Below are 25824 nucleotides of genomic sequence, written 5' to 3'. Positions count from 1 at the left end.
CCCACCTGTTCCTGTGTCCCTCATTTTAGGAAATTGCCAGGTTGACACTGTCTTCTCACCTGCCCCAAAGGGAGCCTGCACCCTGCTGAATTTGCCCGTCAGGTATTCTCACACCCCCACCTTGACCCACAGCCAGCCCTTCAGTCCGAGCTGCAGCTTCTCTCCTGCCTCACAGAAATATGTTTTCTGTGTCTGCTGCCACGGCTCGCCGTCCTTTTCCTACACAGCCTCTGGCCAGCGCGGTCTCTCTCAGAGCTCGTCATGCCGCTTCCCTGCTTAAACCCTTCAGTGCATCTACACTCTGTTTTCTTTCCTTTCAGAACAAAGAGCAGAATCCCTGACAGGACCCACAGCTCTCCCCAGTTGGGTCTCTGCCCCTCTCTTGGGGTGGCTCTCTCACGTGAATCCAGTGCTTGCGGCCAGCTATTCTCTGCTTTTTGGGCTTCTGCATGTTACTTTCTTTGCCTCCCTGAGCTTCCACACCATCTTTGGCCCCTTCACAGGTGCTTGTCCTCCAGATGTCAGTCCAAGGCTGGTTTGTTTTGTTTTTTGAGGAAGATTAGCCCTGAGCTAACATCTGCTGCCAATCCTCCTCTTTCTGCTGAGGAAGACTGGCCCTGAGCTAATGTCTGTGACCATCTTCCTCTACTTCATATGCGGGACGCCTGCCACAGCATGGCTTGATAAGTGGTGTATAGGGCTATGCCTGGGATCCGAACCGGTGAGCCCTGGGCCGCCGAAGTGGAGCACGCGAACTTAACTGCTGCGCCACTGGGCTGCCCCCCGAGGGTGGTTCTTTACAGCTGCTTTGCCTGAAGCTTGGAGGAGCCAGGCCTTTAGCCTCACGGTGCACTGAGTCACTGCTGCACCTCTTACAGCTGCCGCTTTGCGCCTACTTGCATGATGACTAGATGACTGGAGGTCTTCCAGTGCGGTGCGAATCACGCCTCCTTCTCAACCGCTACTTGAGAGAATAACATTTTCTTTTTTCAACACAGCTGTGGAATCATACCGACACCGTTCAGTGGTTTCCTGCACAAGCTGCTGTGGCTTTGATAAACACCCTTCGTGGATGAAGAAAATGAGGTTCCATGACTCAAGAATCATCATAAATTAGCTAGAAAATCTGGAGGCTTTGGGTCCTAGGACAGCAGGGCCTGGTGCGTTTAGGTCCTCACAGTGTCCTAATTTGGCTACGATTTTCTGTCTGCACAAAGCCCATGAAGGGAAAAGACCAGTCAGGGTGGCAGTGACTCATCCGGAGGCCCCTCATTGTGCCCATGTCACCCAGAGGAAGCCCTGTGTGAACACAGTTAGCCTCTAGAGTGAGTTCAGCGCTGTCTGCGATGGGAGCAGGGTTCCTGAGTTTGCAGTGAGCAAGTTCCTGGCTCCTTTCTACCCCGCCGGTGCCTTCTGTCTGTCCCTGTGGCTTCCTTCTTTTCCTATCCCTTGGCCTTGGGTGGGTCCACCTATGTCTTCTTCCGTTTTGTTCTGTGCCCTGCTGCAGCTATGTCTGGCCTCAGAGCCTCCTCTCCCAGCGGGAATTCCTCCCCTGACCTGTCAAGGCCTCACCTCTGGAGGCAATTACTGCCTGGCCCATGAAAATATATAAGGAGATTTGAAGAGCTATCATGTTACATCCTTCTTATTTTACCGGCAATAAATCCAGTCCTGTGCTCTCATGTGGACTCTCAACGCTGTATGTTAGGAGTCTATTTCTAAAGGAGGAATATTTCACAGTCCCCAAGATTCTCTACGACCTGCTCATATTTCAAGTGCTGTGCCAGGTTAGACTAAGAAACTTCCAGAATAAAAGGAAATTATGCTCCAGGAGCTAAACGCACACACTTCTTGCTTTGCCCTCCCTTTCCGCCAGCTCAGACCTCAGCTTCTCTCAGATTTCTGTACTGTGCTCTGGCCTCAGGCCATCCCTGGATTCTGCTTTTGCTTATAATTGTCTCAGAATATTTTCTCAGAACACCTGTGCTCATGGGCCCCGTTGGACTTGCTAGATGCATCTTCCTCGGCTCCCTGTGCAGAGGCAGAGTCTCTGGGGTAAGGGCCTTGAAATCTACATTGTCATCTCTTCCAGGTGATTCTTAGGCACGAAAAGTTTGAAAACTGCTATTTTACGTGCTAAGTTTTTGGGATCTGAGCTCCATTTGCAAAAACTCGGTCTTGGCTTGCTTCTTATTTCAAACTCCACCCCTGTAGGTGCTGACTCAGTACTCCCCTAGAAAAGAGTCCTCAAGGCAGCCAGAGAGTGGCCCTCCCTCCCTCTCCATCCCACAAATCCCCCTCCCGCAGGCCCAGAGGGTGCTGGGCTCCTGGCTGCAGAGAACCCTGGGAAAGTGAGGAGGGCCCTGCCAACCACCTCTTGGTGGCTTGGTGTTGTCAGGAGAGAAATTTTCTAGGGAAGTTCATAAATGTGTGTGGCCAAACAGAGAAGCAAGTATTGTTTACAAGGTGGCTTAAGCCCTGAAGATGAAAGACAGGGACATCATCTAGGCAAAATGAAGCTGTACGGGAGGGAGGTGGAGGTGGGAATCAGCAGAGGGAAAGAAAGGTAGACTCAGGTGGTGGCAAAGAATGGACAGGGCAGAGGGTGGCCCTTGACCGAGTGTGGGCTGGGCACCGGAACAGGGCCAGCTCCTTAAGGGTGCGGATAGAGTGGACTGGTCCACTCCTGTCCCCTCCCTGGCCTCCGTCCTGATTCAGGCTGGAGTGAGGCGTCACCACATCTCAGGTGCTGGGAGGGGCCGCCTGCTGGATTTGAGACAGACTGAGCAGGCGATGGTTCCACAGCACATCCTTCCTGTTCCCGGTCCATTCACTCGGCGGAACAGCAGCTGAGAAAGATGCCTTGAAGCAGGCTGGCCAAAGACTCCAGTCCCTCTTCCTTTCTCCAGGTAACTATCCATCATTGCATCTCTCCTTGGTCCTTACCAGACTCAGGGCCCTTGGCAAGCTGTGGACAGAAGCTTGGTCTCCTGGCAGGAAGCTCCAACCATGAGCCCCTATCCTCAGAGGGCAGAGACTAGGTGGTGGCCTTGGTAGGGAAGTGCTAACACGTAGGGTCGGGAAAATGACTTTTGTCGCGGCCTTCCTGTTTGACCTCACGGGCTTACTCTGTTTTGTTTCTGTACAGAGGGACTAGAGACACAGCATTTCATGAGCATATGCGGCACAGGCCTCTGGCCCCAGATCAGGCAGGGTCCCACATGACAGTGTTTCTGGGTTGGTAGGTAGAGAGGATAGATGACTGTTCCAGGCTCACAGTGATTAAGGACAGTGGTCTCTGCTCAGGGATGTTTCTCCAGAATGGATTCTGTGTGTGAGGGAGGAGGAGGTTAAGGAGACTCCACAGGAGTGACAACTGACTCATAACTAGTATTACTATTATATAAGCAACAAGCACTGTCCTGACTATCACTGACTGAATGGGAATAGTTGTATTTGCTTATGAGCCATCTCTTACGCTTGGGAAGGACTAGGCCAGTGCTCATTGAACTGTGGTGGGCATCAGAATCACCTGGAGAGCTTTGTGAGACCCCTGAGGCCCATGTCCCCGCCTTCTCTGAGCAGCCTGGGGCTCTGTGGTCTCTACGATCCTCCCAGGTGATTCAGACACATGTCAAAGCCGGAGAACCACTGACTGAACAAAATGGAGTCGTGTGACATGTCTAGGGGTCAGGAACACTGTGTGTGGATGGAATTGCAACCAGGCTAGTAAGAAGAGCAACAGACTTCAGGCAAAATGTGTTAAAGGCCTGATCCAGGATTTTCAACCCTGGCTGCCTACTAAAATCAGCTAAGGAGTTCAAAAAAATAAAGATGTCTGACTCCCCTCCTGGCGATATTCTGCTTTCTTGGTCTGGGGTGGGGCCCGGGCCGTGGTACTGCTGAAGCTCTCCAGGTTTCTAATGTGTCATTATGGCTGGTGAGAACTCTTAACCCACACGGCTGCTGTCACCTTTATCTTGGTTTTAGACTACCCCATCTTTGCTTACAGGTAATACTTGGAAAGGCTACCTGATAGATTGCCAACCTTACATTTCTAGATTGAGAACCAGATGCTAGGAATTATAAGCATGATCTACCCATAGGCATTCTGAGGAAGACTCCATTGTCATAGAAAAAAGGTATTTGTTAAAAGTTGGATTTTGCTTTCTCATATGCCATTCTTGCCTGCCCCACAGCACGTGACAGGAGGAGGGTGACTTATACAAATGGACAGACTTCCACAGAGACCCATCAAAGGATTGAGAATGTAAACCAACTTCAAAGAGAGGGTGTTGGACGGTGATGACAGTTTTAGCTTGATCCACTTTCTTTTCATGGCCCTTTTACTAGAGGGTGACTATTTATCTATGCCTGTGTCTAAAAGATCTTATGAAGATGCGGTTGGGGACCATCACTCACAGAGAGCTGCTATTGACAGAAACAGTCTTTTGGACTTTGCAACCTGTTATTGTGCATTTTCATTCCCAAAGGCTCAGCCCCCACGGAGACCTAAGAGAACAAAGGCAGCAGTGCTTGCCATGTGAGGCAAACGTGCTTCGTGATCACAGAGGATGAGGGCTCGGCCAGTGCAGCCTGGAGCCTGCCAATTGCCTGATGGCCCCACTGGAGACTTGCTGCTCTGTGCACTCGGCTGACCTCCCTGACTTCCCCAAGGGCCACACCCTCAGCGTTCCCACTGAAGTGCACTCCCTTCCTTTACCGGCCTCAGAGCCGAGAGGAGAGGTTCAAGGTTGACCCAGTAGAGGGAGGAGAACACCCCAAGGTCACTCACTGCCTTGGAGGGCTGTGCCAAGGGGGCACTGGGTCCTACATTTGTCAAGCAGCAAGGCCTTGCTCATAGGCAACATCCTGCTTCTACGACCCCATCTTTTCATACACAGGTCTGGTGGGGACATTATGATTTCCATAAATGACAGGCCAGGAGGATAGGAGAGTGGAATGTGACTTCACCTTATCTTAAATAAGTAAACCAAACACACCAACACACAAAAAACGTGCACTTGCGCTGGACAGTCCTTCTTTCTGACATGTTCTTGGTCTTCAGGCTCCCCAGTGGTGTCTGATGCAGTGGCAAGGGAAGCTCTGGGAAATCCAGGTGATGCCAGCCGTCCACTGGAACCTTATCTTAAAGCTTATTTTCCCCAGATGGACGTCGGAGTGTAGGAATGGCAGCGAGGGTGGCCTCCTTCCTTTCTGGCTCTGCTGTTTGTACACTTAGAGCCTTGGGAGACAGAGCTCCCTCTCCATTTCAATTCCGCCCTCTCCCCAGGGGAGTGTAATGGGTTAGCAGCCACAGCCAGTGTTACCATTTCTCTCATTTTCCAGGCTACCAATGGGAAGCATTTTAAAACAGGATCCCAAAGGGGCTGGCCTGGTGGTGCAGCGGTTAAGTTCACACATTCCGCTTCGGCAGCCCGGGGTTCACCAGTTCCGATCCCGGGTGCCGACCTACACACCACTTGTCAAGCCATGCTGTGGTAGGTGTCCCACATATAAAATAGAGGAAGATGGGCATGGATGTGAGCTCAGGGCTAGTGTTCCTCAGCAAAAACAGGAGGATTGGCAGCAGATGTTAGCTCAGGGCTAATCTTCCTCAAAAAACCCCCCCAGATTTCCAAAGAAACTTTATGTTTCTTCTATTTGGACAACTGCTAACAAGAATAGAAGAGGGTTAGGACTGAGACCAAGAGCTGGAAACTGCAGTGAAGCAGATTTGGGCTCAATCTGGAAATTCCAGTGATTGTAGTGGTCACATGGAGTACTCTCTGCCTTGTAAGGAATTAGCTCCCCTGTGCCACAAATATTCCATCACAGGTAGATATTATAATTAGATAATTCACAGATATCGAGTATATACCTACTTTGTGCCAGGCACACTGTGCTAGGCCCTGAGGATATAACAGTGAAGAACACTGGGATCTCTCTCATCTTGGAGCTGAGAGGGTAACGTGCCAGGCGGAGAATGTAAACATGAAGCAATGTGTCAATGTAGGGGATACGTGCCAGATGGAAACAAATATGGAGCAACAACAGAGGATAAGGTGGGGAACTAATTTAGACAGGGTTGTCAAAGAAGAGCTTGCCAAGGAGATGGAGCTGATTATCGCCGTAAATCCTGATTGTGAAATCCCAGAGCTGAAACTAACCTTGATAGTAATCTAGTATAAATATGCGTGGTAACAGATGCAGAGGTGTCCAGGACTGGAAGAGAATTGCATGGACATCAGAGGCAGAGTGTGGCCAGGACCCAGGAGCCTGGGCTCCCAGCATGGTTGTGTCTTTTCCGTTGGAACTCACCTATGAGTTCCCTCATATAAGTTGGGTTCTGAGGCCTTGTGGCCCTTTCCAATTCCTAGATAGTGGAATTCGAAGAGTATGAGGGGTGTTTACAGCACCGGGTTGTTGAGACTGTAAAATCAAATTCACCAATCCCATTGTGGATTGAATTTTCTGGATTGACAAATTATATAGATTCCAAATCGGAGGGATACCAAACCATCTTGACTTGCTATGGCATTGCCTCAGCTATGTAATTAGCTCATCGTCTGACATGAAAGACAAAAGTGGGTGGTGGATGCCTGTGAGAGGCTTATAGAAACCATTTGAAGAACTAGTGGTGCCTGCTAATAGTGAGCTTAGCGCTCTTTGCCTCACTCTGACCCTCCCTCTGAAGAATACATTCCTGGAGACAAGTTCTAGCTTTTGGTTCTCAGCTCTCAGGAGTGGGTGCTTTTATTTGAGTCTGTAGTCTCATCTTCTACAATAAGGCCTCCGTGAGAAATTTTCAGATGAGAACTAAATGGCACGAAGAGTCAGCCACTAGGAGACATGAGGTGGGGAAAACAACCAGGGCGAAAGTTCCAAGGCAGGAATTAGGTTGGTACATGAGGACTATAAAGAGGGAGGAGCATCATGTGTGAGGTCCCCTTCACATCTGAATCTTTGAATATGAGTTGTTAGTGGGCAGGATTCATGTATGTGCTTCAGTAGAGGGCACTGTGTCACACTACGGGATTCAGATTATTTTCAGAGGGCGTGGGAAGCCACTAGGAAGTGTTAAACAGAGAGTGATAGGATTTTATTTATGTGTTTGTGAATCACTCTGAGTGCTGGGTGAGTGACTTATTGGAGGGCAGAGGGAAAGGCTGGATATGGAAGACCACAGAGCAATTTCAGAGCCAGGGATCATTGCCATTGTGTTTGACCTGAGAGGCATTGGAGATAAAGAAAAAGGGACCCATTAAGAGTATATTCTACATATAATATGGATTAGATATATATAGATTATATATAATGTGGATTAGACTCACAAAGGCAAATTGGAGCCAATGGTGGACACTGATGGAAGGCCTATTTTAATTTTGCACGTTTCCATTTGAGAAGCAATATGGTAGAAAGAGCACAGGATCTGGTGTCTGTGAAACATGGATTCCACTTTAGCCCTTTCACTTAAAAGCTTTATGAGACAGGGCAGCTCCCTCCCTGGACCTCCATGAATTTCCGCAAAATGGGGAGAATCAGATTTGCCTGCAGAGTCACTGTGCCGTATAACCAGGCTGCATGCTGGGCACACGCTCTTCAAGAAGGAGCTCAATACCAGTTAGTTCCTTTTCCCTCCTGTCGCTGCCCATGGAAGGTGTCAGCCTTGGAGCAGGCCTCCAGGGATGCTCTGCCCTAGGGGGCCTCAGCGTCAGGGGCAGTGGGAAGGCTCCTGTTCCAGGTGGGAATTTGGACTTGGAACTTTAAAGGTCCTTCCCCATTTTAAGGTGACATGATTCTACACATTTGTTACATCTGTGATTAGCCATTGATAAATACATGGGGAAAAGGGAATTAAATGCTCCTTTTATTAAGCCCGTGGTGGAGCGCTGATGGAACAGTCAGATCAGTGGCCGACACCCACTCTGCAGCATGTGTGGGCTGCTGTGTGTGAATTGCAGACCTCACGGAGGCCTGTCACACGTCCCAGAGTTCTTCCCATGTGCTGGGTTTTATTAAATTACAATCAATGCCTAATAGGGAAGTTTCTTCATGTTTTTAAAATTGGTTACTAGTTTTTTTGTTTTTGTTTTGTTTTTAAGATAAAATAGATAAGAGATAAGGGTATTAAATTGTTTAAAATTCCTTAAGTCTTTCGAAAGCTGTTGTGAAACAGATAATCAGATGAGCCAGTGGTTGATTAAAGCCAGTGAGTTGACCTACTTGTCATCCTAGTATCATCAAGGAAATGTCTTCAGCGTAGAAACTTGATGGCGTGAACAAAAACAAGTCCAATTATTTGAAAATAATTTTCGTATTTTGGATTTATTTAAAAAAACACAAATCCTGAAATTCTGTAAAAATGACCAGTCCTGTTCATGTTCATTACCTGCTAATTCTGGTGTCAGAGTGACCAGGAATCACTGATAAAGGAAGAGGAGGCTTTTCTGGTTCAGCTTCTGTTTAGGAAGAGGTGCTGGCAAAGACAAATTTTCCAGAACTATGTAGGCTGAGCCCTTAGAAGTCTGGCATTAGTGCAAACAGGTGTGTTATCACCTAGACTATGGATGAGTTTGCACTGCATTTCAGAACACTTAACTCTAAATTAACAAGAGATTGAAGAATTCTTTAAAATCAACTCACAAACACTTTATTTATGCTTCTCATGGGTGCTACACCAGCAAGGGAGCTTATAGTTTCTGAGATGAGTTTTTTTCTAAACTCCGGATTTTGTGCACATGCACACAGAGCATATATTTGACTAGTGGAGTCCCAGTTCTCTAGGTTGGGGCAGTGTCCTTTACATTTTTGTGAAGTAGACCTCATACCTTTAGAACTCAGAATTCCTGAGGTTATAGGACTCTTGAGCCTGAGTGCTTGGGAATTCTGAAGTTTAACCTTGATTCTCTAAAATTATCTAAGCCCCAGTTTCTCTCTGACTCGGTTTCTCCCTCTGTGAAGTAGAGGCAACAGCACTTGCTCCTTTTGAAAGTCTGAAGGTTGGGGAAGGTTGTCAGGGTAGTAAAATAATTTGATATGCTGAAGTAAAATGTAGTTTAAAACTGTGTTTCTACTCATGGAAATGAAAATTAGCCTGTTCGTTTTTTTCCTAACAGTAATGGCCACTGGGAGATTAAGGTAAAATGAAAGAGTCTTTAAAATAGTGCATTCAAGGGCATTCTAATTAGATTGCTTCTTAATGGTTAGTTTCATCGACTGATTCCCACAAGATGCAGGCGACGTGGTATTCTGGTCAGAGGTCACATCTAACAGTCCTCTTGTTTCATGATAATTGCACAACTAGTTGTTAGAAATGCTACAACTAGTTATTAGAAATGCTATGGTGTGGCATCTCATGGGAGTCTACACTACACATATTTAAGGTTAATGAAAGTCACGAGCTTTGATAGGGCTGTGTTTATGTCTACCTTTCATGAAAATTGCTATTGCCCTCATCTTTTGTTTCAGTGATTATAGTCAAACTATACCTTCATGAACTGCGTGTATATTTTGCTTTCTTAGATCCAGTATCTTTGCAACTTGTAAAGAAATTTGAGAAGGTGGCGCAATTCCCGCAAATCACATGGAGCAGGCTCCAATTTTCTCTCCCCACGCTGCAACCCTCCAACAAATTGAAATAGAAGCTAGGGAGTGGAAGCGTCTCTTTTCCCGTCATGCGCTTGACTGTTAGGAAGTCATATTTCATAGTTATAGTGTGTGATAGTTGAAGACATATTTAGGGAGCTGAGGAAACAGACACATGAGTCTTCTCACTCGGAAGTTTAGCTAATTTCTTTCAGGATTAATGGTAGAGCTCTACATCACAATCTATTCCTAGCAGTTAGCTGTTGGGAACTAAAGAGTCCCTGTATTAAGAAAGCAAATAAATGGCACAAGCTATTTGGGTTGTTAAATGCTATGGAAGGACAATTTCTAAGTCTTTGCTAAGTCATGGTTTTTAGGTACTTCTCGGCTCTAAGAAGGCTTCCAAGACTGACTGGAAGGATGGGATTGCTGGTGGTGACTGTCATTCACTCCGATGGACACATTTGCTTCAAGTGGCATTCTACCATAATGCAGATACTGTTGGACGTTGGTGTGTACTTTGGCTCTGGAGATAAACAGAGAGATTGGAGTCGGATGAATGAAGGTCTTCCACTTTGTGTCTCTTGCTTCCTAACCTATTTGCCTGCCCTCCCTTCCTCCTCCCGTGCTTCTCCTTCCCCGGGCAGTGAGTGCCAATCGTGCACTCACCTCTATTAGATGCTGAGGATTCTCAGATAAACTGCCCTTCCCCCAGGAGAACCACTCATTATGAAACTCTTTAAAGAGTATTAGGAGGACTTAGCTTAGACTACTGCAGCAAATATAACAAATCGAGAAATTCACTTACAGTGAGTCAATCCTTCCGTGTTTTGAAAGATTCCTCATTTCAGGTTTGGGGGCTTTGGGTGCAAAGGCTTGATAAAGACCATTTTTACATATTCCCACTGAGTTGAACTACACACACAAATCATTTAGCAGCATTTCCAATATCTCATAATGCAGTTTTACTTTGTGTTTGTGGCAGGATTTCTCTACAGGTTTCTGACATTAGAACATCATCCATTGTCCCAAGCTGGAACAGGAATGGAGAGACCAAGAGGCAAGGATCTGTCTGAGTTGCTCGCCAGTCACAGGCCAGGCTTGGCTCAGCAGCCTGACTTCCTGCTGCCCAGGCTGCCTGGTGCTCCATCTAGCAATTGTTGCCAGGGTGGCTGAAGCTGCTGATTACAAAGCCACAGCTCATAGGCTAATAATTTTGTCTGGATTTCTATCAAGGCCAGGAATGCCGGTCAGCAGCAAATGCAGGAAATTTTAAGAGATCAAGAGCAGTTGACAACAAAATCCATTCTGGGATGTTTTTAACAAAACAATCAAGGATTCAGCACTTCCCAGGGGGTGAGGACCAAAATGGAACATGACCAACAGCCAGCATCACCTCTGCGATCTCGCACGTCTATTTTGAACCATAAGGAATGATCTAAAAATAATGCCTGGACCTCACAGTATTGATGCTTTTGTTATTTACCCTTTTATGCTTTGGTCTTTTGAAAAACATCTTTATAAGGGCTGAGAATTTCCTATCATTTGTATTTATAGAGTCCTTTTTTCTAAAGAAGTCCAAGTGCCTACTCCCATTTCTGAGAACTAAATGGTGGGTCTTCCTGGGGGAAAAGTGACTTAAGATGGGTTATAAAGAAAGTGGTGGAAGAATGAGATGAGAATGCCTATCTTTTGATAACTCCAGGTTTGGCTGCTCAGTCGCTCTGATCCTTCCTAAGAAAGGACAGCACTCCCTCTTTGCCTTTGCCTGGGTTCCGGTCCCCACCTGAATCCTCCCCTACTCTGCTGTCTAAACCACACCTTTCCTACTGGGCCCTTCAGGGAGTTGGGCCTGACCCACCTTTTGCTCCTAATGACTGCCCCTTTCTCTGATTTCTGAGGGTACTTACTGTCGGTTGTGACCCCTCACATCTTCTTCAAGTCACACTTCACAAGCGTCTGTCTCTCCAACATGGTTTTAGGCCCCTGGAGGGGCAGGAACCTGACCCGTGTACCTTTCCAAATGCTCAGGGTCCCTGATGCAACAGTAGACCCTTCAAAACAGCCAGCAAGCCTGAGTTGAAGTAGTTCCTAGTCCCTATCATGAAAGGTGATTCAGGCCCAAATCACAAAAGAGAGCACTCTCGGGCAGCCCAGCTGTCGCTCTGGCAGACTGAAGACTCTGGTTTATAGGATCTCTGTTGCTTCACTGTGTGATCCATGGCCAATCTCATCACTTTGCCTTGGTTTAGTTAATTCATCTGAATTACAATAAGATATGGCAGCGAACTGTGAGTAGTAACTAAGAAACCACAAGGAAGCTCTCTGCCCAAACTGGAAGAGTTTCCTAAATGTGGAATAAGTATGATATGCCAATCTTCCTCATAGGAGCAATGGAGCAGGAAGCTGTGGCTGAATGGGAACGCCAGTTAGGACTGGGTTAAGATCCAGTATGGATTTAAGAACACCAATCACAGCCATGGGACATGAAATTGATGGAAACGTTGCCCTTCTCAGGGACAGTTCACACTTCACTCCACACACTACAGACTTTTTGTTCATGCAAAGCACCTGGCCTGGTGGATATAAAATAAGGTGTGAGCTGGGTGGATCACCTGAAGGGAAGGATCTAAGCCCAGTCCCACTGCCACCGCCAGCCTCAGAATATCAGCCCCTGGTACCTCGGCACCTCCAGAGAGCTCAGCAGGTGGGGGGTGTGTCCAGTCTAGCAGGCTGCATCCCAGTCACTCAGGGGTCTTGTGATCTGACTTTGCTTTCTGTGTTGATCCTGACGTGCCCAATGGCCTGCTCGCTAACATAGCTTCTCGAATGGTCACGGGAAATAGAAGTTCATATATCCTGTTGAAGAAAGAAGTAGCAAAAAAAGGAGAGAATCTTGGAAAGGGTTGGAGACAGATGTGTGACCAAGTGGAAAGGTAAAGTCAGTTTAGATAAAGACACAGGAGACTGGAGGTCCCGTGTGGTCGTGTGCAGAGGGGATGGAGTGAAGAGACGAGGTCCCAGATTCCCAACACCCACATGCTTCTGAGAAGCCATTGTCAATAGCCATGGAAACAGCACAGAATAACAGAAACAGCTCATCTGGAAATCAGAGGTCCTTCTCACCTGCTTTATGTTCCTGCTCTCCCACTTGGTTGCTTAATAAATCTCAAGCAATTTATTACCTGCCTCAACCCTAGTTTTGTCATACATAAGATGGTGGTTAGAATACATGCTTCTCCAGCAATAATCAAATTCAGTGAGAAAAATGCATAAAGAATAACAACAAATGCCATAGAACACCTGGGAGTATTTTTAAGGAAAATAGATGTCATTGTAATGAAGAAAATTGCAACTCTTTTTTTTTTTGGCTGAGGAAGATTTGCCCTGAGCTAACATCTGTGCCAGTCTTCCTCTATTTTGTATGTGGGTGGCCACCACAGCATGGCTGACAAGTGGTGTAGGTCTGTATCTGGAAACTCAACTTGAGTTGCTGAAGTGGAGTGTGCCAAACTTAACCACTAGGCCAAGGGTCCGGCCTTGGCAACTCTTTATTGACATATAAAATGTATACATAAAATAAGATATACATTTGAACAACTATCATGTTCCTGGATAAGAAAATGACTATTGTGAAAATAGCAATTCTTCCTAAATTAATGCAGAAATTTGATGTAAGTCATTTCAATATCCTCATTTAGAAACAGAAAAAATTCTGAAGTTACTAGAGTATTTAAAATAAATAATTGAATAAAAAATAATTAGTCTTATAATTATTAAACTATGTTATAAAGATACAGTGCTCAAAACAATCTGGTTTTTGCTCATGAATAGACAAATCAATGAAACAGAAAAATAATTCAAAGATCTTGATATACATATAAATATTGTTATATATATATATGCATGAATGATTAAATGTACATAAAGCAACATGAATAAAAGTATTATTCCACAAATCCTATAGGAATAACCTGTTAAAAATTGGGGAGAAAGAGTAATTTAGTCTTCAAACATATTAAAGTTCAGATCAATATAAAAGTTAAAATACAGAATAACGAAAATCAGATAAAAGGAAAAACTTCATCAAATATTTGGAAGAAATGTCTACCCTTCACCCTGTGGGCTCAGAAACTCAGTTTCTTTGATTGTCCCAGGGTTTATCAAACCCCTGAATGCTGATTTGAGCTGTACAAATTCATTAAACCATTGTATAAGACCTAGTGAGAATTTATTAATTTATAGGGAGACCTGGATCTGTCAAGGCTGTCCTTGTCCCACAGGATGCTAAATGGTATGGAATCAGAGCAAAGAGGCTGGACCCTGGCCCAGTGTTTAATCTACAGCCTGCTGAACCATCTGGGAGTTGAGAATTGCTACTCGCACTCAGATGATGTCACATTCCTTTGTTTTCCCAGATATCACTAAATCTGCTCGAACACTCCTTGCCAGCGTTGGCAGGAAGGCCAATGCAATGTCAACTCACTCTTTAGATCTTTGGATCATGCAAGAAGCCCAGGAAACAGTTTGGTGAGCTCTCCAGGTGGAGGGATCTGGTCGTTCATCTTGTGGGTGCCATAACCACTAGGAACCTTCGGGCCCAGGCCAGCAAGGGGACGCTTTGGGGTGCCCCTGCTTCTCCTAACTCATCATGGTTTCAGAGTCCCTACCATAAGCTCCTACGGGTGGTACAATGCCCAGTCTTTTCAGTTACTTTCCAGCCATGCCTACTGAGGCCTTGTCCCCTTGGATCATCTGTGTACTGAAGTAACCAGTAAACATCATCCTTCTCTCAGACTCACCTCTCCTCTTCCCAACCTTCAAGACTGAAAAGGTCCATCCCAACCTTTTTGTGTAAATTAGGGTTCATCCATCTGGCCCCACTAGAAGAGAGAGGCCTGGTCATTGTCAAATCTTCCATAGGATGGTGACCTTATAATTTATTTTCTGAAACAAAACAGTTTTGAGAGTGAAATGGAGGTGAGTGGGAGTTATTAATAATAATGCTGAGAAAACCAGGACCACCTCCCACCAGCACTCTTACTTGTTGGTCACTTTTTCTCTGCTTCTCTGCCCAACCCACTCCTACTTCTGATTGTCATATTCTTTAGCCACATTGATGCCTTTAGTATTCTTTCATTCTTTGCTGCCCCCGTCCCTTCAGGGTAACGTTTCAAATTTCTGTCTCACTGATTATGGTTCGGTTATTAGAGTAAAACTCTCAAAGGAAATTTTATTTCCAAGTTCCTGAGGGCATCTCAGGATGGTTGTCCACATACTTCCTCTTCCCTTCCCTTTCCCTCTCCCCTGCCCATCCTGGGTATTTATCTTAATAAAACAATCTGAAATTGTAGTATTATTTAAAATAATGCAGAAATAAAACCCCAAGAGCAATGCAAATGTTCCACAAGAAGGGGAGGTCCAAAACAAAGCTGACGGTAGCAAGACGATTGGTTAATATTTAGGAAGGTGATGATTTTGAAGAATTTAGCAACATAGAAAATGCATATGCTATAATGATTACTGAAAAATTAAGAAGGAGGCTACAAAGTTGTACCACTTTGACTATACTTATATGAAACTAAGAATAAATACATTAAAATGTCAGGATGGAAAAAATGCCAAAATGGTAACAATGGCTTTGTTTCAGTTATAGGATTAGGGGTGATTATTTTTTCTCTCTTTCTCTATTCTCCAATTTTTCTGGAATGTGGCTCATATAATGGAAACAATGTTCTCTCCCTCCCCTTCTACAGGAATTAAATGAGGTAATCACTATGAAGTGCCTTTCCTTTGTTTCTTCCCTGTCCGTAACCCCATTGTATCCGGACGACCTTGTCCTGAAAGAGAGAGAATGGGACTCGGGTGGCTTCTCTTGTTCATAGGGGTGTTCCCAGGCCAAGGCTTTCTCCAGTTTTCTCTTTTTGTCCTCCAACCATGTCAACCCTGAGCTACAAATGAAATGCTCTTGACAACCCCGTTGGACTTATCTTGGGGAACTCTCGCACTTATCTTGGGGAAGTCTCGCACCTGCAAAGCAAGGCTTCCATATCACTTCCACAGAAACTTCAACCTTGTCAAAAACAGCTTTGTTATGTGAAGTTTTATTGGGAAAGGAAATGTCCTGAGAATTTTTTACAGTTCAGTGTGTTACCAAAGTTGACTCCTTCTCTCTGACACTCACTCAGATTTCTGGCCCCCTTGGTGGTCCAGGCTCTCAGTGTGTTGCACGGTGATTCCCTGTTCAGGCTCTGAAGTTACTCTGAATTTAGCTTCACCGTGATATGTTTTCCACTTCTTCAATTTTATTTTATTTTGTTTTTTCTAAACCATTTGTGAAAAGGAAAATGGTTCTTCTTAAGGATGAAGCATCCTTCCTCCATTAACTAATGAAGGCATCCCTGAATAGGACCCCCTCTCAAGAGTCTTGGAGAGGCCAATGTGGAGAGGCACAGACCCAGGGAATGAGCCATGGAGAGGCCAGGATCCTGCTCTCGGGGGAACCCTGAGCACTCTTCTCAGATTTTCTTCCATGAGTCAACTAAACCCAGAAAACTGTCCCTTAAATTTGTCTTTCTGTCTTGGGCAAATCCTGACTTCACCAGTGTAAAAAGGCCTATGAAATACATTACCAATGTTTATTTCAGCAGACTATTGGAAGCATTCTAATCTCCATCAATAGGGGCCTGGTTCAATAAATTGTTCATCCTAACAACAAAAATTCTATTAAAAAAAGTGAAATGCAGAGCAGTGTGTGCAGTGAGGTGCCATTTGTGTTAAAATGTATTTAGATGCGTATGTATTTAGATGTGCATCGGATATTTCTGCAAAGATAGACATGAAATCAGTTACATAATCCTCCTCTGGGCAGGATCACTGCAGGACTGAAAGACAAAAGAAAAAACTGATTTTCATGGTTTTGTTTTTTTGTATGTCTTCGGTCCCTTTTGAATTTTGTACCAACTGATATAGAATATATATGTATATTACATATATGTGTATAAAACAGCATTCCCACCAATTATACATTAAAATTATTTTCTAGTAAATATGTATAAACTAGAAACATTTTAAAAATGTGTATTTGGTGGGAACTCTAACAGCCTTTTCCATTTGGGTGAATTATCTCTTAGGATTACAATTTTCTTATTTTCATCTATCTGCATTAAAAAGGGAAATAATTTCCATGCCTATATCTCTGAGGAACTCTCTAACCCGGCTTTCTTAAATTGCTTCAGGCTGCTGCAAACCCATGCAAGTTTCCTCTCTTTGCTTTTCAGCTCCTCACTCTCTTGGGAGGCACTTTTAAAGTTTTCTGGCTACGAACTCACCCCACCCTCCCCTGCCCCACCTGCAAAAGGTGGCAAGAAATCTCAAACATCAATACTGGAAAACTGATTTTTGATAAGAACTTAAGACATAATATTTATGTAAACTTTAGCTCTTGCAGAAGTGCCTCGAATATGCTAGATGTTGAATGATAAGAAGGCAGCTTTCAGCAGCAAAGTCAAGGTGATCTAAAATCGTTCACATGTGGACAGAGGAATTAATAAGTGGATGGTGTAAGTTATGAATTGCTCCGCCACATTCAGGTGCAGGAAGCATCACATTTCTTTATTTTTCTAAATCAAATTACACCTGGTTCCGAGCATCTACTCCCTTTGCTAACAAGGTTAGCAAGAAACACAATACTGGCTGTTCTTGCGGCTCCCATTCCTTCACTAAGGTCACAGTGGGATCCTGGGGCTCATGATTCCAGGGAGATGGGCAAGAACTGCCTCTGGCCCATGTGGTTGGCATCATTGTCACAGCTGCATCCTCTTTGCTACGTCATTCCCCTGTCATCTGTAGGGCACTGGGTTTCGGGGCCCACAGAAATGCCTCTCATACCAGTCATTGGCCAGAAGGAATGTGTCCCTCTCTCTCAGCCCAGAAACAGCAGCATGTAATTTCCAGCTTCTGTGCAGTCATGAAGGACTGACTCCTCCACTCTCCAAAGCCTCAGCTGCCCTCCCTGACCTGGATGTGTGCTGGCACACAGGTTCCCAGGGCTCGCCTGCCCTTGCTGGCCCTGCATCTTCCCAGTCTTGGAAACCTCATCTTCCCTCTCCTCTTCTTATACAAAAAGCATGATTTCTCTTGATGGCCTAGCTTTCTAAAACAAAAGCTTGAGCCTTCAAGGAAGCTGTCCTACCTCCAGAAATTCAGGACTTGGGTTTTCAGGTCTCAGGAAAACAATGTCAGCTTCTCTGAGCAGCGCATTGATGCTTTCCCTGGTGAATCGACAGCACTGGCACCTCCAGCACAAATGGCAATGCATGTTTCCTCACTGCCACCTTACAGCGGCCTCTCAAGACTGCTTCGTGCCATGCCAAGAGGGAGCCTTAGCGCTCTTCTTCTATTGCATCAGGAGAGTGAAGCTGGGGCTGTCTCTGCCCCGTGTCCCTTCGTGCCTCTCCAGCTCTAGACTCTGTACTGCACAGGAGTTCCTGGCACCTGTAAGGCACCTGAGAACAGCAGGTTTTATGGCTCACCTGGGGGCAGGACTCCCCTCTGCTTTTATTCATCTCCTGCTGGTTCCCTCTGCCCCAGAGAACTGAGTGTCTGTAGGATTTTTGGAAGCTGTCGTTCAGTGTTTTGTAATATCTGGCTCCACCTTTTGCAGACTCTGCTTTTGCAGAGTCTATAGAAGAGTGATTCTCAAACTTGGTTGAGTATAAAATCATCTATCTGGGGTGCTTCAAAAATGCGGTATCTGAGCGACTGAGACAGTAGGCTGCGTGAAAGACGACTTTTAACCACCTCTTATTTATTCTAACGCAGCTGATCCCTGGAGCTCTCACTGAGAAACATTCCTTCCATTTCCCAAAAGACAAGTCTATCCTCAGATTTCCTCTGCCTAAAATCTTCAATCGTTTCTCCAATGGCTTATCAATTACCAGAAAGTAGCTTTGTGCGGTAATTAGCACTAATTAATTGCTGTGCGGTCGACTCTTGTTTGCTTCTGTCTACCAGGCTATGCTGCAAGAATCTCCAGCTGCTCCTCAGTGGCTCTGAGTCGCCAGCTCCTGGCAGAGAGGACTGGCTTGGAAACTGAGCACTTGTTCGATGGCTGGAAGGATGGATTGAGGGCAAGTGGATGGAGGGATGGACAAAGGAATTAACTGTAAGGTGCACCGAACACTGGAAAATGAGAGACCAAAACAAAAGGACAAAGGAGTTAGCGTTCTGAAGAGAACTTTAAAGACTATTGTCTCCATAGTTGCAATTTGGTTTTGAAGTTTACTTTATTTTTTTACATAATTAAGAGTAATACGTGTTCATGTAATTATTTACACAATACAGAAATGTGTAAACAAAAAGTTAATAGTCCCCATGCCTCTCCCTAGACTCGTGCCACAGAGGTGACTGATGTTAATACTTTGTATGCATCCCTCTGCGTTTTTCTTAGTGATTGTAAAACTTATATGATAACAAATGTATTGGATATTTTCTTTAAAACAAAAACAAAAACAAAAGTGAGGACTTATCTAATTCATTCTGTCATTTGTTTCTGTCACCTGACAAATTTTGGATGCCTCTCTAGGTCAGTTCAGATAGATCTAGTCTATGCCTTTGAAATTATTTCACATAGTCCGTGATATGGGTAGACTCTAATTCAGCCTTTTTGAGTCTCTTCTTGTCCTTTTTACTCTTCTCTTTTCTCTTCATCTTCCCACGGCCCCCTCCGTTCTTTATGCTTTCCTCCTTTTTCTTCTGGTCTATACAAATAATCTTGTAAAATCTCTGTACCCTCCCAGCCCAAATGGTGACTTTGTGCAATTAGGAAAAGGCACCTCCCAAGGCATTTTATGGCCAGGAAACTGTCATAAAATCCATGCAAATCCATGGTGACTAATTGGGAAGTGGCACATCCTAGAGTTTACAACTGCACAGCCTTGAGTAGTGGCTGTCTCTCTCCCAGCAAATTCTTATCTTTAGTGATGTAAGATGCCCGGCCAATGCATAAGCATACTTTAAATTTTAATAGGTTCTGTCAAATTACATGCAAAAAAGTTGCAATACTACGATGCATGTAATTCACTGCCCACACCCTCGATAGCATGAATTTCTGATTTGAAAATAAATGCTTCAAAAATAGCTTTATTGTTTATTGTGAAATTATATAAGCTCATTGTTAAAAATCCCCAGAGTCCCTGTAGCCTAAGGAGGCCATCGTCAACATTCAGGTGGGCATTTGTTCAGATGTTTCTCTATGCCTCTTGACACATGTGCCAATACTCTTTCCTGAGTGGGATCACATTAAAACAGCTATTGTCTGACCTGCTTTTTAAGCTCAGTGCTGTGTTGGAAACCTCTTTCTGGACCAACAAATGGAGAAGTGCACTATCATTTTCTGGGGGTACATGTGTTCTTCCCAACCTTACTTTCTGGGTTACGTGTATTCTTACCTTTCCTCATTTCTAGCCATTGGAGATATTATGCTTTGGGTTTGCTTTTTACAGATTCAAAATAATTAAATTTGAGGGGCTGGCCTGGTGGTGTGGTGGTTAAGTTCACATATTCCACTTTGACGGCCTGGGGTTCGCCGGTTCGGATCCCAGGTGCAGACCTATGCACCACTTGTCAAGCCATGCTGTGGCAGGCGTCCCACATATAAAGTAGAGGAGGATGGGCATGGATGTTAGCTCAGGGTCTGTCTTCCTCAGCGAAAAGAGGAAGGTTGGCAGCAGATGTTAGCTCAGGGCTAATCTTCCGCAAAAAAAAAAAGCAATAAATTTGAAAATATCTAAAAGTGTTTGCTTTTCTTCAAAAATATAAACTTACTGTTCAAGATAATGTTTGGACTTTTGAATTGTTTATTTTTTTAATGGTGCTTATGTTATACTTTATTGATTTTAAGTAGGCTGCTATTTTCGCAACATGGTCTGTATTTTCTTTTTTTAAATTTGGAAGGTATACCATCTTTTTAGTTCTACATTTATAAGGTAAATAATAGCATTAAATCTACCTTTAAAATTCTTAATAGAATTCTTAAACATTTTGTTAAATTTTAGAAGTGAATCACTGTATATTGTCACCCAAGATGAGAAAATAAGTACAAATAATTTTCACTCATTGCTTGTAACTCTCCAATTTTTATTCCGTATTCTGGAAGTTTTGCTCTACTGTATTAATGCAAGTTATTAATATTTTTACATTGGAGGTAAATTCCTTGCAAATTACATTGGAGGCACATTCCTTTAGGAGTGATAAGCTCCCTATGTTTTTTTTTGAACTGTAATTACATAAATTATTTATATTTAATTATATTTATTTTATTTTCCTTATTAAGGTGTGCTTGAAAAAATAAACTGCACAGAGTTAAAGTGTGCGCTTTGGAAAGTTTTGTTGCACGTGTATGAAACTGTCACCACAATCGAGACAGCGAGCATGTCCATCACTCCTAAAAGTTACCTCACTCCCCTTGGTAATGGCTCCCTCTTGCTCCTCCCTGAACCCCCTCCTACGATGACTACTCATCTCTTTCCTGTCACTGTAGATTTAGTTTGCATCTCCCAGATTTTATATAAATGGAGCCATTCCGTATGCATGCTTTTTGTCTGGCTTCTTTCACAGAATACTTATTTTGAGATTTATTTATGTTTCCGTGTGTATCAGTTGCTAACTTCTATCTATTTCTGAGTGTATTCTTTTGTATAGATATACCACAAGTTATTTATTCATTCTCTTGTTGATGGACATTTGGGTCTCTCTCTGTATTAGGCTATTACAAGCAAAGCTGATAGGAACATTTGGGGGCAAATCTTTGAATAGACACATGCTTTTATTTGTCTTGAATAAATATCTAGCAGTGGAATGGGTGCATCGTGTAGCAGGGGTATGTTTAACTTTTTAAGAAACTGCAAAACTCTTTTCCAGAGTGGTTGTGTCATTTTACAACACCAGCAGCGTATGAGAATCGCAGTTGCTCAGCATCCTTGCCAACTCTTGGCGTCTTTTTAATTTCAGGGATTCTAGTAGGTGCCTAGTGGTCTTACTGTGATTTTATTTTAAATTTTCCAATGACTAATGTTGTTGAGCATTTTTGCATGTCCTTGTTTGCCATCCGTATATCTTCTTTGGTAAGACATCTATTGAAATATTTTGCTCATTTTTATTGGGTTGTTATTTAGTTATTGGGTTTTGAGAGTTATGTATATTTTGGGTACAAGTACTTTATTAAGATGCCAAAATTTTCTCCCATCATTTGTCTTTTAATTCTCATCATAGTGTATTTGGAAGAGCAGAAGTTCTTAATTTTGATGAAGTCCAATTTATCACTTTGTTTTTTTTTATGGATCATTTTTTGCTGTCATATCTAAGTAATCTTTGCCTAACTCAAAGTCACAAGGTTTTCTTCTAGAAGTATAATAGTTTAACATTTTATATTTAAGTATATGATTCATTTTAAGTTAATGTTTGTATATGATGCAATGTACAGGTTAACGGTTATTTTAAAATATGGACTATCATTTTTTCCAGCACCATTTATTGAAAAGATTATCCTTTCTCCACAGAATATGTTTTTCACCTTTGTTGAAATTGTTCATAAATGTGTGGGACTATTTTTGGACCTTAGATTCTATTTCACTGGTCAATTTGTCTAACTTCATGCCGATACCACATTGTCTTGATTATTGTACCTTGATCAGTCTTGAAATCAGGCAATGTTACAGCTGAAACCTCATTGTTTGGCAAGTTATTTGGGCTCTTCTGGGTCCTTTAGATTTCCACATGAATTTTAGAATGAGTTTGTTAATTTCTGCGAAAGGGCCTCCTGGGATTTCGGTTAGAATTGCATTGGCTCTGTAGATAAGTTTGGAGAGAATCATTATCTTAAGAATACTGAGTCTTCTGAGCTGTGAGCACAATGTAGCTCTCCATTTATTTAGGTCTCTTAAAATTTTTCTCAGCATCATGTGTAGACTTTAGTGTACAGATCCTAGACATCTTTTACCAGATGTTTCCTTATGAATTTCATATTTCATATTGGTTGTTAATAATATTAATTTTAAACTTCAATTTCTGAATTTTCATTGTTAGTATATAGCAATACATTTGATTTTTCTATGTGGATCTTATATCTTGCAACCTTGATAACCTTGAGTGTTAGTTCTAGTAGCTTTTTATAGATTCTATAGGATTTTATACATAAAGGATGGTATCATCTACACATAAATATAATTTTACTTCATCCCTTCCAATCTGGATGCCTTTCGTTTCTTTTTCTTGCCTCACTGCCTTAGCTAGAACTTTTGATGCTAAATTAAAAGAAAAAAGATAACTCTGGGAAGTGATGGATATGTTAATTAGTTTGATTGTGGTAATCATTTCACAATGTACACATGCAGTCATGCACCACGTAACAATGTTTCTGTCAACGATGAACTGCATATGTGACAATGGCCCCATAAGATAATGGAGCTGAAAAGTTCTTATTGCCTAGTAACGTTGTAGCCGCGATAAGGTTGTAGTGAAACGTATTACTCACGTGTTTGTGATGATGCCAGTCATACTAAAGCGCAGCACATATAATTATGTGCAGTACATAATGCTTGATAATGATAAAAACAACTATGTTACTGGTTTATATATTTACTATACTATACTTTTTACCATTGTTTTAGAGTGTACTTTTTCTACCTGTATAAAAAGTTTACTGTAAAGCAGTACGCCATATTACACAGGCAGCAGCCTCATACATCTTGTGTTTACTGCATCTTTTGATTGCATTATTTTCTCTTGTGCTTGATTTAATCTCATGTTGTTTTGTTCCTCATGGCCCCTAAGCATACGAAGTCCACTGCTAATGTTACCAGTAAGAATTCATGCCAAGTGATTGACCTGAAAACAAAATTAAAAGTGATTAAGGACTGTGAAGGTGGAAAATCAGTGATGGTTGTTGTTCGCCAGTTAGGCATCTCCCATTCACCATAGCTACTATCTTGAAGAACAAGAACAAACTGATGGAAACTGTTAAAGGATCTGCTTCATTGGAGGCAATAAGACTAATACAAATTAGAGAAGGGCCTATGTCAGATATGTAGAAACTTCTAATGACCTGGATTGAAAGACCAGACACAGAAGCATATCACTCTCAGCACTATCACCATCAAGGCCAATGAAAAAACTTGGTTTGCAATGTTGAAAGAAAAGGCTGGGCTTGACTACAGTGTTGAATTTACTGCTAGTTCTCAGTTATTTAAATGATTCAAGAATCATTATTCATTACGTAATGTGGAAATGAGTGGTGAGTCTGTGAGTGCTGATGAAAAGGCAGCTGAAGAATTTTTGGAAACTCTGGATAAACTGATTGTGAAGAAAAATTACTTGCCAGAGCAAATATTTAACATGGATGAAAACTCCCTATTCTGGAAACAGATGACTGAAAGGACTTTCATCCACAAGGAGGCCAGGTCAATGCCAAATTTCAAGGATTTTTAAGGGCAGGGTAAGAGTCTTTCTTGGGGACAATGTTGTAGGCTACAAATTAAAACCCTTTGTGATCTGGCACAGTGAGAACTCCAGGGCCTTCAAGAATATCAATTAGCACACACTGTCCGTGTACCACAGGAGCAATAAGAAGTCACGGATGGCTCCTCTTCCAGGATGCCCTCTTGAACTGCTATGCCAGTGAAATGGAGAAGTACTACTTGGAGAATAATGTACTTTTGAAGATTTTGCTTACTGTTGATAATGTTCCTGGACATCCTCCTTTTAGTGGAGATCTTCATCCCAATGTCAAAGCAGTGTTTCTCCCTGCAAACACCACTTCTTTGATCCAATCAATGGATCAAGGAGTTATAGCAGCATTTAAGACCTGCTGCCTAAGTAGGACCTTTGCCCAGGCTATTGCTGCAAATGAGGAAGATACTGAGAAGACACTGATGCATTCTGGAAGGATTACAACATCTGTGACTGACTCACGAACCTTGCTTGGGCTTGGGGTGATCTCACCGAGGAATGTATAAATGGCATCTGGAAGAAGACACTCAAGGGGTTGGTCCACGACTTCAAAGGTAAGGAGGCTGCAAAAATCAAAAAGGCTGTGGTTGAGACAGCAAACAACTTTAACCTGGATGTGCATGAGGATGCCAATGAGGAGCTCCTAGAGGTGGTTCCTGAGGAATTGACTAACGAGGAGTTGTTGGAACTGGAACAGGAACACACAGCTGAAGAAGAGGCAGGAGAAAAGGAAACTGCAGGAGAAGAAGAGCCCCAAGAAAATTCACAGTGAAGGTTTAGCAGAAGATTTTTCAGACCTTAACAAGAAGCTCCTTAAAAAGTTTGAAAACATAGACCCCTACACCAAAGGTTTTCATTAATAGAGACGAATGTTCATAGTGCATTATCTGCTTTACATCTATGATCAAAAAATGAAGCCAAGCAAACCAGCATGGACGTACTTCTGAAAAGAGTGACTTCTCCTCAAGAAGAGCCTCAGGCAGATCCTGCAGGAGGTATTCCAGAAGAAGGCATTGTTACAGATGCATGCTGTTGCCCTTGAAGACTTTCCAGTGGACAGATGGGGAGTTGGGAGACAGTGATATTAATGATCCTGACCCTGTGTAGGCTAGGCTGTTGTGTGAGCTTGTGTCTTAGTTTTTAACAAAAAAAGTTTAAAAAGTAAAAAAAAAATTAAAAAGAGAATAAAGCTTACAGAATAAGGATAAAAGGAAAGAAAATATTTTTGTACAGCTGTACAATGTGTTTGTGTTTTAAGGTAAGCATTATTACTAAAGAGTAAAAATTTTAAAAAATTAAGTTTATAAAGTAAAAACATTACAGTAGGATATGATTAATTTATTACTGAAGAAAGAAAAATATATTTGTTAAATAAATTTAGTGTAGCCTAAGTGTACATTGTTTATAAAGTCTGCAATAGCGTGCAGTAATGTCCTAGGTCTTCACACTCTCTCTCCACTCACTCACCGAGTCACCCAGAGCGACTGCCGGTCCGGCAAGCCCCATTCATGGTACACGTCCTGCACAGGTGTGCCATTTCTTATCTTTTGTACTATATTTTTACTGTACCTTTTCTATGTTTAGGTATGTTTAGAGATACAAATACTTACCATTGTGTTACATTTGCCTACAGTGTTCAGTACAGTAACAAGCCGTACAGGTTCACAGCCTAGAAGCAATAGGCTATACCATATAGCCTAGGTGTGTAGTAGGCTACGTCATCTAGGT

Source organism: Equus caballus, chromosome 1 (genome assembly GCF_041296265.1).
Source record: "Equus caballus isolate H_3958 breed thoroughbred chromosome 1, TB-T2T, whole genome shotgun sequence".
In the NCBI taxonomy this organism is placed as follows: domain Eukaryota; kingdom Metazoa; phylum Chordata; class Mammalia; order Perissodactyla; family Equidae; genus Equus; species Equus caballus.
The sequence above is the reverse complement of the archived record's forward strand: the minus strand, read 5'-3'. Positions refer to the sequence as shown.